This window comes from Leucopleurus acutus (genome assembly GCF_964270905.1).
Source record: "Leucopleurus acutus genome assembly, chromosome: 6".
Classification (NCBI taxonomy): Eukaryota; Metazoa; Chordata; class Mammalia; order Artiodactyla; family Delphinidae; genus Leucopleurus; species Leucopleurus acutus.
The window spans coordinates 89,314,730-89,328,613 of record NC_139149.1 but is presented as its reverse complement, the minus strand read 5'-3'; the positions used below and the strand labels follow the sequence as shown (position 1 = coordinate 89,328,613).

Below are 13,884 nucleotides of genomic sequence, written 5' to 3'. Positions count from 1 at the left end.
AGAGTCATGTACAGCAATGTTCATTGTAGCTCTATTTACAAGAGCCAGGACATGAAAGCAACCTAAGTGTCCATTGACAGATGAATGGATAAAGAAGATGTGGCATATATATACAATGGAATATTACTCAGCCATAAAAGGAAACGAAATTGAGTTATTTGTAGTGAGGTGGATGGGCCTAGAGTCTGTCATACAGAGTGAAGCAAGTCAGAAGGAGAAAAATAAATACCGTATGCTAACACATATATATGGAATGTAAATATAACAATAATAATAATGGTTCTGAAGAACCTAGGGGCAGGACAGGAATAAAGATGCAGACATAGAGAATGGACTTGAGGACACGGGGAGGGGGAAGGGCAAGCTGGTACGAAGTGAGAGCGTGGCATGGACATATATACACTACCAAATGTAAAATAGATAGCTAGTGAAAGCAGCCGCATAGCACAAGGAGATCATCTCAGTGCTTTGTGTCCACTTAGAGGGGTGGGATAGGGAGGGTTGGAGGGAGACGCAAGAGAGAGGGTATATGGGGATGTATGTATATGTATAGCTGATTCACTTTGTTATACAGCAGAAACTAACACACCATTGTAAAGCAATAATACTCCAATAAAGATGTTAAAAAAAAAAAGAATTAAAGTCCAAGAACATCATTTTCATATGTCTTGTATATATGTGTTAAAATTACAAAAGAATGATTAGCAAATGAGGATGTTAGTTCTTGAACAAACCACACGGGTTAAAAGCATTAATGTATCTATATTAAGTATTCCTAAGAAACAATACAATGCTTATCATTGATTTCCCAAAAGTCATCTTCATATTCAGAAAGTCATGCTATCTTAACTACTTTTAATATTTCAAACTGGTCACTGCTTTTAGGTATACATTGTCATATACCTCATTTTAGAAATTTTTAAAGGTATACACCTCATGATTTTAATTTTCTAACTGTATCTACCATCTTAGGGGCCTAATCTTTTTTTTATTGTATTTTTCTTCTTTTTATTAACAGGAAACATTTAGCCCATTTTCTCAATTTCTTAATTCCCCTGGAGAATTAAAACATACAACTTCTAAATATTTCTCTTTTTTATTTTTAACCATTTTTTAAATCGAAGTATAGCTAATTTACAAAGTTGCGTTAGCTTCAGCTGTACAGCAAAGTGATTCAGTTATTTATACATATCTTATATATATGTGTGTGTGTGTGTATATATATATTCTTTTTCAGATTCTTTTTCTATTATAGGTTATTACAAGACATTGAATATAGTTCCCTGTGCTATACAGTAGGTCCTTGTTGTTTATCTATTTTATACATAGTAGTGTGTATATGTTAATCCCAAACTCATACTTTATTTCCCCCTCACCAACCCCCACTATCCCCTCTGGTAACCATAAGTTTGTTTTCTATGTCTGTGAGCCTATTTCTGTTTTGTAAGTTCATTTATATCATTTTTGTTAGATTTCACATATAAGTGATATTATATTTGTCTTTGTCTGACTTACTTCACTTAATATAATAATCTCTAGGTCTATCGATGTTGCTGCAAATGGCATTATTTCATTCTTTACTATGGCTAATATTCCATTGTATATACGTACCACATCTTCTTTATCCATTCATCTGTCAGTGGACACTTAGGTTATTTCCATGTCTTGGCTATTGTAAATAGTGCTGCTATGAACATTGGGGTGCATGTATCTTTGCGAATTACAGTTTTCTTTGGATACGTATTCAGGAGTGTGATTGCAGGATCATATGGTAACTATTTTTAGTTTTTAAAAGAACCTCCATACTGTTCCGTAGTGGCTGCACCAATTTACACTTAGGGGTTTAACCTTAAATTGCAGAAATTAAGGTATATCCCCCATCCTACTAAATAATGTAGGTTTCTCAAAGTCTCTAACCAATTTAGTAATTAAAGTTCATATTGCAAAATCTAGGAATGAAAAGACTCAAGATCATTGTACAAATCTCTTCATTCCTACATCTTTTCCTTGGGCTGCTACTTAAGTTAGTAAATGACAGAAAGTAGACTTTTCCTCAACATACTTTTTTTTAAATCACAACGCTTCTACTCCAATACTGCCAAACAATAAGAAGTAAAGCAATTTTTACAATTTTATTTTATTTCAATTATAGTTATATCAAGTGACTTTTTTTTTACCTGAAATAAGCAAATAACTACATCAGGGCAGTATTTAATTAGTCATGACTAGCAAGGGCACAATGTTAGTACTACTTGATAAGTAGTCCAAAATAAAAAATGCTTACAGAATATGAAATTTTTTCCTAAAATATGACTATAATAAATTTAACACTTTCATTTTAGCCCCCCAAAAAGCCATTTAAATTGACTTCAAATCCTTCTTTGTGCCTTTCATTCCAGTTAACACTAAATTAGCCAGTTTCTCGCAAAATAAAAGTTATAGAATCTGCAAGAATGTTGTAGTACTTACATCAGGGCAGCAAAACGAAGTTTGCCAGCTCAGTGTGCAACCAGATTTATGTAGGAAGAGTATATATGTTAAGGGACAGAAAGATAATAGTTCCCATTTTCCTAACTTGTAGGTTTACAAGTTCTATTACAGGGTCTGCCAACCTCTGCACTATTGACATTTTAGGCTGAGTACATCTTTGATGTGGGTCGGGGTTGGGGGCTGTCCTGTACACAGTGGTATGTTTGGCAGCATCCCTGGCCTCTACCCACGAGATGCCAGTAGCATCTCATCCCCATCTCGACATCCAAAAATATCTCCCGACATTGTTAAATGTCCCCTGGGGAATGTAAAACTGTCCATGGTTGAGAACCCTTGATCTATATGTTCAGTAGATATAAGAATATACATAGATTCCTCTAGATGTGTTGCCTTTACACAAAATTTAACCTTAATTTCAAAGCTTACTGTCAATTGTCACCAAAGCCCTTGAAACAAAACAACAGGAAGCAACAAGTACCATCAGAAAAGGGGAGTATGGTTCTCTCAAAACTTAAAGGTTATCCACCTGATAAGAAGCAAATTCTTAAAAATTTGTACCCATAAAAATCCCCCCAAATTAAACTATAGGCTTAAATCTGTTAAATGAGCTCATATGTATTCTTCAAAAAAATGAAGAAAGAAATACTGCAACTATCTGCACACTCCAGAAATTTGATCTTTTAAAAGGTTGCCTAATGTTGGGTTTTTTTCCTTCCAAAGTGGCAGCTTCTTATTATCTTTTGAAATGTCATTTGGTGACTCAAAAGAAAACAACTGTAATTTAAACAGCAAGAAATGAGGGGGAATAAGTCTGTATGTGGCCTCTGTTTGGAAGTTACTAAGCTGTCTTTCCTTGATTTTAATGTAATATGCTTTCTCCAGGGGTGTAAACCCCAGGTCTCTAAATATCATTTATATGTTGGTGGCTCCCACATTTCCATCGTATCCTGACCTGCCCCTGAGGCCAGGGCCAACTCGCCCATCGACTTATGTGTATGATGACCAACTGTCCACTTAAAGGGGACAGGTTCAGTTTTCTCTTAGCCTCCTTTCCTCCCCGGCCTTTCCCATATTGGGAAATAGTAGCACTATTCCCCAGGAAAAAGCCTTAGCGTCATTCTTGACTCCTATATTAATTTCCTATTACTGCTGTAACAAATTTCTATGATTTTGTGACTTAAGACAATACAAATAATTTTCTTACACTTCTGGAGGTCAAAAGTCCAAAATCAAAGTCTAGAGCCTAAACTGAAGGTGTCAGCAGGGCAGTTTCTCTGGGGGGGGGGGGGGGGGGCTCTAGGAGAAAATCTGTTTCCTTACCTTTTCCAGCTTCTAGAGGCTGCCCGTATTCCGTGGCTTGTGGATTGTACACAAATATTGAAGAAGTCTATTCTAGCAGACCCAACCTGACTGAAAATCCAGATATAGAAATGTTTACAGACAGGAGAAGCTTCATAGACCAGGAACTCTGAAAGGCTGAGTATGTAGTAGTAATTCATCAGGAAGCATTAGAAGTGGAAGCCCTCCTTCCGGGTACATCTGTCCAAGAGGCAGAGCTCATAGCCCTCAAGAGCGCCCTGTGCCTTGGGGCTAAAGAAAAGGTCACCATTTATACTGATTCTAAGTATGCCTTCTCTGTCGTGCATGCACATGGGGCCATATGGGAAGAGAGGGGTCTAACTAACATCAAGAAGAAAAGAAGTTAAACACGCGGAGGAGATACTGGCCTGATTAGGCTCTGTTATAATGATGGAAGAAGTAGCCATAGTACATTGCCTGGGCCCCCAAAAGACTGACAGTTATATAGCTAAAGGAAATAATCTGGCTGATCAGGGCACAAAACAGGCAGCCAGACCAAAAATCCCCATCCTAAGGCCCTAGCACTCATTCCACGTGTGGACCTATCCCTGTTTAAACCTCAGTGTTGGGAAATGGATCTAGAGAAAGCAGACGAAGGGGAATTTCACGCTGACTTGAGACTTAGATGATCAGTACCAAACAACCAAAAAAGGCTGGATTTATAATGAACAGGGACTAGTGCTTATACCTGAGCATTTAATGGAAAGAGTTATTACCCATCTACATCAAGGAAACCATTAGGGGCGTGACCTAACCAATCACTGGCTACAGAAGTTTATTTTTGGTCCACAAATGCAAAGGACCAATGAAAGGGTAATACAAAATTGCCTGATCCGGCCAGAAACAATCCAAAAAGCAGTCCGCCCCCGATAATAAAAGGGGTGTAAAACCGAGGGACAGAACCAGGAGATGGTTGGCAAATAGACTTGACTGTTATGCCCAAAGCCATGAGAAATTACAGATATTTGCTGGTATTTGTAGACACCTTCACAGGACTCATTAAATTTTGTATTTGTTGTCTGTCTCATATATTTAAAAGGCCTCCCCACACGCATGATGATTGCCTAAGAGTTCAAGGTGGGACTTGTGAATATTTACAATTAAGTGCAAAACACTTTCATTCCTCTTATGAAAATCCATGCTCTTAATCAGCAGGAAGCGCCTAGAGTGATATCACCCTATTTCCTTCAAGATTGAGGAACGTGTAAAGAAATAGGGAGAAATTGAAACAGCACATAAAACACTGACCAGCTTAAAATGGCTTTGCTTCCTTAAAACAGGTTGTTGATTGTTTAAACCTGTAGTTATTTTACAGAGACAGCACTGTGCATGTGCAAGACGGAAACCCATGGCTCCAGGATGACCCCAGAACGAAGAATCTTGAGTTTGCAAAACTCAAAGAATAGAAATGTTGCCACTGGAGTCCTTTACAAAGTGAGAAGTCCTTCAAGAAGGAAAATCGGCTTCCGGATGGACTGATTTGAGACTAGCCAATCAGCTTTTGCCAAGTTCGCCCTTAAATTTTGCCCTGAACCCTGGATGGGAGACACAGATTTGAGTCCTGCTTTCTGTCCCCTTGCTGGTCAACCTCGCAATAAAGCTCTTTCTTTCCTCCAAAGCCAGCGCCATAGTACTGGCTTCTGTACACGTCGGGCAGCCGGCTTGGTAACAATCCTTCCTCGCATCTCTCCAACCTCTGTTTCCGTCATGACATCTCCTTCTCTGACTCTGACTGCTGTAAGGACCCTGTGATGACACTGCCCACTCAAATATTCCAGGATAAACTCCCCATCTCAAGATCTTTAACTTAATCACATCTACAAAGTCTATTCTGCCATGTGAAATATTGTGATTTATAAGAAATATGTATATTTGGTCAGATGACCAAAATATATTTTCATATATATTTGATCTTCATCCACAGTTCCTGGCTCACAGCTCCCTGGGAATTTCCTGGGCAATAAGAGCAATAGGAGAACATTTTGTCATAATATTTGGTCTCTGTCCTTAGTTCCTGAAAGTACTTCAGAGCCATAAAGGTGTCCTGTTATTCATAACAAGCCGTTTTTCACCACAACTAAGTTTTTGTTAATGAGATGACTTTTGGAAAGCACCTAAGGATGGGGGCTGGCTGCTGGGGAACCACCCTTGAAGGGAGAGTTGGAACTTTCAGTTCCACCCTTTGACCTCTGGGGAAGGGAGAGAGGCTGGAGGTTCAATGGCCAATGATTTCATCAACAAGTCCTATGCAATGAAGCCTCCATAAAAACAACAGGAAAAGGAGGTTCAGAGAGCTTCTGGGCTTGTGAACACACGGAGATTCGGGGAGAGTGGTGTGCTCGGAGAGGGCATAAAGGCTCCACACCCTTTCCCCATACCTTGCCCTCTGTATCTCTTCTGTGTAGCTGTTCCTGAGTTGTATGCTTTTCTAATAAACCAGTGATCTAGTAAGCAAAATGTCTCTCTGAGTTCTGTGAGTTGCTCTAAGCAAATTAATAGAACCCAAGGAGGAGGTCATGGGAACCTCTTTTTTTTTTTATTTTTTATTTTTTGCGGTACGTGGGCCTCTCACTGTTGTGGCCTCTCCCGTTGCGGAGCACAGGCTCCGGACACGCAGGCTCAGCAGCCATGGCTCACAGGCCCAGCCACTCCACGGCATGTGGGATCCTCCCGGACTGGGGCACGGACCTGTGTCCGCTGTATCGGCAGGCGGACTCTCAACCACTGCGCCACCAGGGAAGCCCTGGGAATCTCTTATTTATAGCCAGTCAGTCAGAAGCACAGGTGATAACCTGGGTTTGCAACTGGCATCTGAAGTGGGGGGGAGAGGGGCAGTCCTTTAGGACCGAGCCCTTAGCTTGTGGGATCTGACACTAACTCCAGGTAAATAATGTCAGAACTGAGTTGCAGTCTCAGATACCCTGCTGGTGTCCTGAGAATTGCTTGCTGCTTTGGGAAACCTCCTCCACACACTAGAATCTGGTGATCAGAACCACCTTTTACCACCACGTAAGGTAACATGTTCACAGTTTCTGGGATTAGGATGTCGACATCTTTGGGAGGCCATCATTCTGTCTGCCATGATTCCTCTCCTTTTCTAACTCACCCATCCCACCACATCATCAACAATCTGTAGGCTCCACCCCTAAAATATACCCCAAATCAACTACTTCCCTGTAATTCCTCTGCTACCATCAGTGCAGGGCCACACAGACTCTGCCCTGGACAACTGTGAGCATCTCTTAACTGGTCCCCTTGCTGCCACTCTTGCCCCTCTGCAGTCCATCTATAAAGCTGCCAGAATGATCTTCTTAAAATATAAATCATGTAATGTGATTGCCTTGTTTAAAACTCATCAGTGGTTTCCCACTATAACCGGAACAAAATTCTAATAGATACTTCATCCTCTGGTCCCTTCTCACCTTTAAAATATAATAAAGCCTTTCCGTTTGGCGGCAGCCATCAGGTGAGCCGAGATGGGCGCTTACAAGTACATCCAGGAGCTATGGAGGAAGAAGCAGTCGGACGTGATGCGCTTTCTGCTCAGGGTGCACTGCTGGCAGTACCGCCAGCTCTCGGCGCTGCACCGGGCCCTGCGCCCCACCCGGCCCGACAAGGTGCGCAGGCTGGGCTACAAGGCCAAGCAAGGTTATGTGATACATCGCGTTCGCGTGCGCCGCGGAGGCCGCAAATGCCCGGTGCCGAAGGACCCCACCTACGGCAAGCCCATCCACCATGGCGTCAACCAGCTCAAGTTTGCCCGGAGCCTTCAGTCTGTTGCCGAGGAGCGAGCGGGACGCCACTGTGGGGCCCTGAGGGTCCTGAATTCTTACTGGGTGGGTGAAGATTCTACGTACAAACTTTTTGAGGTTATCCTCATTGATCCCTTCCATAAAGCTATCAGAAGAAACCCTGACACCCAGTGGACCACCAAACCAGTCCACAAGCACAGGGAGATGCGGGGGCTGACGTCTGCAGGCAGGAAGAGCCGCGGCCCGGCAAGGGCCACAAGCTCCACCACACGATCGGTGGTTCTCGCCGCGCAGCCTGGAGAAGGCGCCATACTCTCCAGCTCCACCGCTACCGCTAATATAAGTAATGTTTGTAAAATTCTTACCTAATAAACAGTTTAGGACATCCACGTCTGCTTAAAAGTGGTTTTTAATCTGTCTGTTAAAACTAGTTGTCTGCAGATTGCTTCATTGAATGCATTGTCAAATTCTGAAAGGTAAAGTGCAATAATGTTTGAAGATTTTAAGTGATGGTGTGTCTTGTTTCTAATAAGGGAAAAATGCCTTTGTTTTTTGCTTTATTAGGCAGTTGATATGTCCGTGTTTAAAATGCTGGCTGGTAACAATAGATGTAAAATTCTGTAAAAGAGGAGTGCAGAAACTAGCCATGTAGATTTGTTGGTGCATGTGATGAAACCTACAGCTTTATTGGGGTGAGGCAATGCTCTGCTGGTTTACTCTAAAGTGGCTGTTTTATGGAGTTTGGCAAGGACAAACTTTAAATTGGGTTTTCCTTGGAAATGTAAAGGATGTCGTGATCCTTTATCATGATCATAATGCCGAAAAATAAAGTTGACTAGGGCCCACGTTTTTAGACTTAATGTGCTATTCCATATATGTAACTGCTGCTGCCAAAAGGCAGAAAGTAAAGGAATGCCACCATTTTTTAAGAGAATTGAATAAACCTGTTGCAAGATGTTTCTCTTACAAATTGAAACAAATCCTGGTTAACCTAAATTAAATTGCCTTGGCCTCGATGGTACCACTGAAGTTCCCATAAAAGGTGGGAGCTCCTGGTTCAGTCCCATGACTGATCTGTAGAATACTTAACTTCATGCAAAATAGTCATGGTATTTACACTAGTGTACATTGAAACTGATGGAAATTGAACATTGGGTATATGAGGAGGGAGTTTTTAAACCTAAGGTTTGTAAGCTAGTGATGCTAGGATTGGGAAATTGGTGTTCATGAGGTCCCTTTCAAGTGTGGGAGGATAGAAGGGGCTTGGATCAAATTTTTAAATGTTTTATTTTTAGTATTAGTTTGTGACCCATTATGAAATGTAAGCCACCTCGGGGAAAATTGGGTTGGTTTTATTTAAACGTAACATTGCTAAGTCTAATCAGTGTTATCTTGGGTCAAGCCACTTTATCCATTCCCATAAGGCTACTAAGAAGAGTCGTGTAGTTGGTGTCAATACAAGTTCAGTTGGTTTCCGAAAAATAATAATAATAATAATAATAATAATAATAATAATAGAGAAGAAATAATGCAATTTTTTTCCTTCACAAAATTTCTCTCCATCCCTCACTTCCATGGCCTTATATGCTAACAGCAGCTCTTAGCAGCTCATCAAAGGGAGGTACATGTGTTTGAGCTGTCCTTCTGGGTCTCCCCAGACATAGAAGACAGCAAATTACCATATAATTCTAAACCTATGCCCTCCCTCTCCAAGTCTGTTTTAACTGTACATTCCTGCTAAAACTACCAGAAAAGTTAAAATATATAAGAAATGAAAATCAAGAGATAGAGGGAAGAAAGGAAGGAACACAACACAGTATAATATATTCTTCACATTTCGTAACAGGCAGACAAAAGATGTCTTAGATTGATGGATCTAAAAATAGTGCAGATAAATTATTTAACATTAAGAGAGCTAAAAATAAAAGTTATTTTATTCCTTCGGGGAATGATGAGAGAGAGGCTTACACTTTTCATTTTATTTTTTATGAACTCTGAATTCTTTGACCATGTAAATAAATATAGTAAAGCAGCTACTAATTTTGCACAAATATTTACACTAATTTTACCCATGAGGCTGTGCATGTTTATATATGCACATTGGTCATCAGTTTTTCACCTACTGTAACATTTCTTCCCTCTGATTCCCAACACTGTTCTTTGGAATTCCCCCACCGGAAACCGTCCCACCAAGGACTTCTTGCTAATAAATCAAAGGGCCCTATGACCCCACTAGCAACCTCTCTGTGGAAAATTGTTCCCTAGGCCCTCTTCTGCCTCTGTTTCCCAAAAGCTCTTTCCTCCCTGAATCACCTCACACCAACTACTTCTGGAGCCAGCTATTCTTCTCACACTTTCAAATAATGAGTCTACACTTTATAATTCCTAGTCTTTTTCCAACATGCCAGAATCTCAGGAAGCTGCTACTCCAAAAATGCAGGCATTGCTTGGAATAATAAACAATCCCTAATTCAACCACCAGTATACGTATTTCATTGCCTCTTATGAACGCCCAGTCACCTCTCATTGGAGGATATTTCACAGAATTTTAGGATCAATAAAGGGTTGGAGAGAACAAACTCACCCACATCAAAATAGCCTGAGATATAAAAATGCAAACCACTGGACCCCATACAGACCTACTAACTCAAAATGTTTTCAACAACCTCCCCAGGTAGTTCCCATGCACACAAAAGTTTGAGATTCCCCAAATCAACCCAATCTAATTATTTCTGAAATGAAGAAAGTTAAATCCAGAGAGTAAATGACTTGTCCAAAATTGCCCACTTAATATGCAACCAATTCATTATTCTAGTCATACATATTCTGGTACCCTTTTAAAGGAACCTGTGAGATAAAACATGCACTAGAAAGAAACTACCTCAACATAATAAAAGCCACATAAGAAAAACCCACAGCTAACATCATACTCAATTAAGAAAAACTGAAAGCTTTTCCTCTAAGACCAGGAACAAGACAAGCATGCCCACTTTTGCCACTTCCACTCAACGTAGTACTGGAAGTCCTAGCCGGAACAATTAGGCAAGAAAAAGAAATAAAAGGCATGAAAACTGGGGGGGTGGGGGGAGGAAAGACATAAAATTATCACAGTTTATAGATGACAGGATCTTATATAAAGAAACCCTAAAGATTCCACTAAAAAAAAATCCTATTAGAACTAATAAATGAATTCAGCAAAGTTGAAGGATATAAAAAGCAACACAGAAAACTTAGTTTCATTTTTATACACTAACAATGCAAAATCGTAAAAGGAAATAAAGACAGCAATTCTATTTACAATAGCATCAAAAAGAAAAAGTACTTAGGAATAAACTTAACCAAGAAGGTGAAAGACTTGAACTCTGAAACTCTAAAACATTGATAAAAGAAATTAAACACAAATAAATGGAAAGACACCCCGTATTCATGGACTGGAAGATGTCAGTACTACCCAAAGCAATCTACAGATTCAGTGCAATCCCTGAATTAAAATCCCAATGATATTTTTGCACGAATTGAAAAATCCATCCTAAAATTCATATGGAATCTCAAGGGACCCTGAATAGTCAAAACAATCTTGGAAAGGAACAAAGGTGGAGGTCTCACACTTCCTGATTTCAAATTTTACTACCAAGATACAGTAATCAAAACAGTATGATAGTGATATAAAGATAGACATAAAGACCAATGGACTAAAGAGCACAGAAATAAACCCTCACATATATGGTCAAATGATTTTCAGTGAGGGTGCCAAGACCATTCAACAGGAAAAGGACAGTCTTTTCAACAAATGGTGATGGAAGAAAAACTGGATATCCACATGAAAAAAAAAATGAAGCTGGACCCTTACACCATATACAAAAATTAATTAAAAGTGAATCAAGTGCTTACACATAAGCCTTAAAACTATAGAACTCTTAGAAGAAAATATAGGGGGAAAGCTTAATGACACTGGATTTTGCAATGATTTCTTGGCTATGACACCAAAAGCACAGGCAACAGAAGAAAAAAATAGATAAGTTGAACTTCATCAAAATTTAGAACTGGGCTTCCCTGGTGGCACAGTGGTTGAGAGTCCGCCTGCCGATGCAGGGGACATGGGTTCGTGCCCTGGTCTGGGAAGATCCCACATGGCACAGAGCGGCTGGGCCCGTGAGCCATGGCCACTGAGCCTGCGCGTCCGGAGCCTGTGCCCCGCAACGGGAGAGGCCACAACAGTGAGAGGCCTGCATATCGCAAAAAAAAAAAAAAAAAAAAATTCAGAACTAAATTTTAAGAGTAAAATATCAACTCACAGAATAAGAGAAAAACATATCTGATAGGGACTGATATTCAGAATATATAAAGAACTCCTAAAACTCAACTAGAAAATAAACAACCTGATTTTCAAATGGGGAAAGAATTGAATGGACGTGTCTCCAAGAAAGATACACAAATGGCCATAAAGCAAATGAAAAGGAGTTCAATGACACTAACCATCAGAAAAATGCAAATCAAAACCATAATAAGATACTATTTCACATCCACTAGGATGGCTGTTATTAAAAAAAAAAAAGTGTTGATATGAATGTGGAGAAATTGGAACTCTTGTGCATTGCTGGTGGGAATGTAAAATAATGCAGCTACTATGGAAAATGTTATGGTCATTCCTCAAAATATTAAGAATAGAATTACCATATAATCCAGCAATTCCACTTTTGGGTATATACCCAAAAGGACTGAATGCAGAGACTCAAACAGATTTTATATATCCATGTTCATAGCAGCATTATTCATAATAGCCAAAGGTGGAACAGCCCAAGTATCCGTCAACAAATGAATGGGTAAACAAAATGTGGCATGTACATTAAATGGAATATTATTCAGCCTTAAAAAGGAAAGGAATTTTGATACATGCTACAACATGGATGAATCCTGAAGCCATTATGCTAAGTGAAATAAGCCAGTTAAGAAAAGACAAATACTTTCTGATTCTAGTTATATTAGGTATCTAAGATAGTCAAATTCACAGAGACAACAAATAAAATGTTGGTTGCCAGAAGCCAGGGAGAGGGAGGAATGGGGAATAAATATTTAATAGGTACAGTTTCAGTTGGAGAAGATGAAAAGCATTCTGGAGATGGACGGTGGTGATAGCTGCACAATAATGTGAATATACTTAATATCCAGAAATGTACACTTAAATGGTTGAAATGGTAAATTTTATGTTATATCTATTTTACCACAATAAAAAGAATTAACATGCAAAAACTGAACTACTCATCTTTCTCTTAAACATTATTTAAAACAAATAAGATTTTTTTTTAAATTTATTTATTTATTTATTTTTTGCGGTACGTGGGCCTCTCACTGTTGTGGCCTCTCCCGTTGTGGAGCACAGGCTCTGGACGTGCAGGCTCAGCGGCCATGGCTCACGGGCCCAGCCGCTCCGCGGCATGTGGGATCTTCCCGGACCGGGGCACGAACCCGTGTCCCCTGCATCGGCAGGCGGACTCTCAACCACTGCGCCACCTGGGAAGCCCAAGATTTGTTTTATTCATCTAACAAATAGCAAATCTCAGCTTCCAGCAAAACATCTCCAAATACTCCTTTTGAGCAATTTTCTTCTCAGAGCTTCAGCTTATACCCACCTTTCTGTGATCATCCACTCCCCGTGAAATCCAATGGTTACAGTACAATGTTTCCTTTAGCTCTGATATTAAGAGCTCCCGCCGAAAATTCTGTGAAGACTCCTGTCCACACTATGAAGCTTGTCTTCTTTGGCCTCAAGCAATTTCCCCAGCTAGCAAAGAAAGCACTGCTCTTCATGCAAGTAAAAACTGTGGCACTGCTACAACAGCAATAACCCTTCTCTTATTCAGCCCACTGTCTGCTGACCTCAGAAGCATCATCTATCTTTTCTCAAATAAATAATAAAGTATAATCTTTTGACAAGCTATTGACACATCAAAAGCATTTTTGCACAGTACAAGGTAATCTTGAACTTGTCACAAGGTCAACAAATATGTTTGGGTGTTATTCTTGTTTTGTGTTTTATTGTTACAATAAAAAAATACTCCATTTTAATTGTATGGTCTATGGTTTGAAAATAGGAAAAATAAAAAAATTTTAATTAAAATGTGAATGGGACAAAGTAGGTAAACGTATTTTTTATAATACTTTTAAGCCATGAGTGAAAGTGATGTTTAAATATTATTAGTTTTCCTAAGTTGTGTGCTTAAACACACAAACATAAAGAGCACTTCCTGCTATCAAGTTAACAACTAGCAGGAGTTTAGTTTTC

At 39.6% G+C, this 13,884-nt stretch overlaps 1 protein-coding gene and 1 pseudogene across 3 annotated transcripts in view; one reads left to right on the top strand and one right to left on the bottom strand.

The window, feature by feature from the left end:
- ADAM23 (ADAM metallopeptidase domain 23) overlaps window positions 1-13,884 on the bottom strand; it is a gene marked incomplete at both ends in the record, with an annotated part of 161,763 nt that overhangs the window by 135,382 nt on the left and 12,497 nt on the right. The gene's annotated exons all lie outside the window — the stretch shown is intronic.
- Window positions 7,321-8,131, top strand: LOC309962832 (large ribosomal subunit protein eL15-like; annotated as a pseudogene). Its single transcript has one exon. The product of its transcript is annotated as a large ribosomal subunit protein eL15-like (transcript).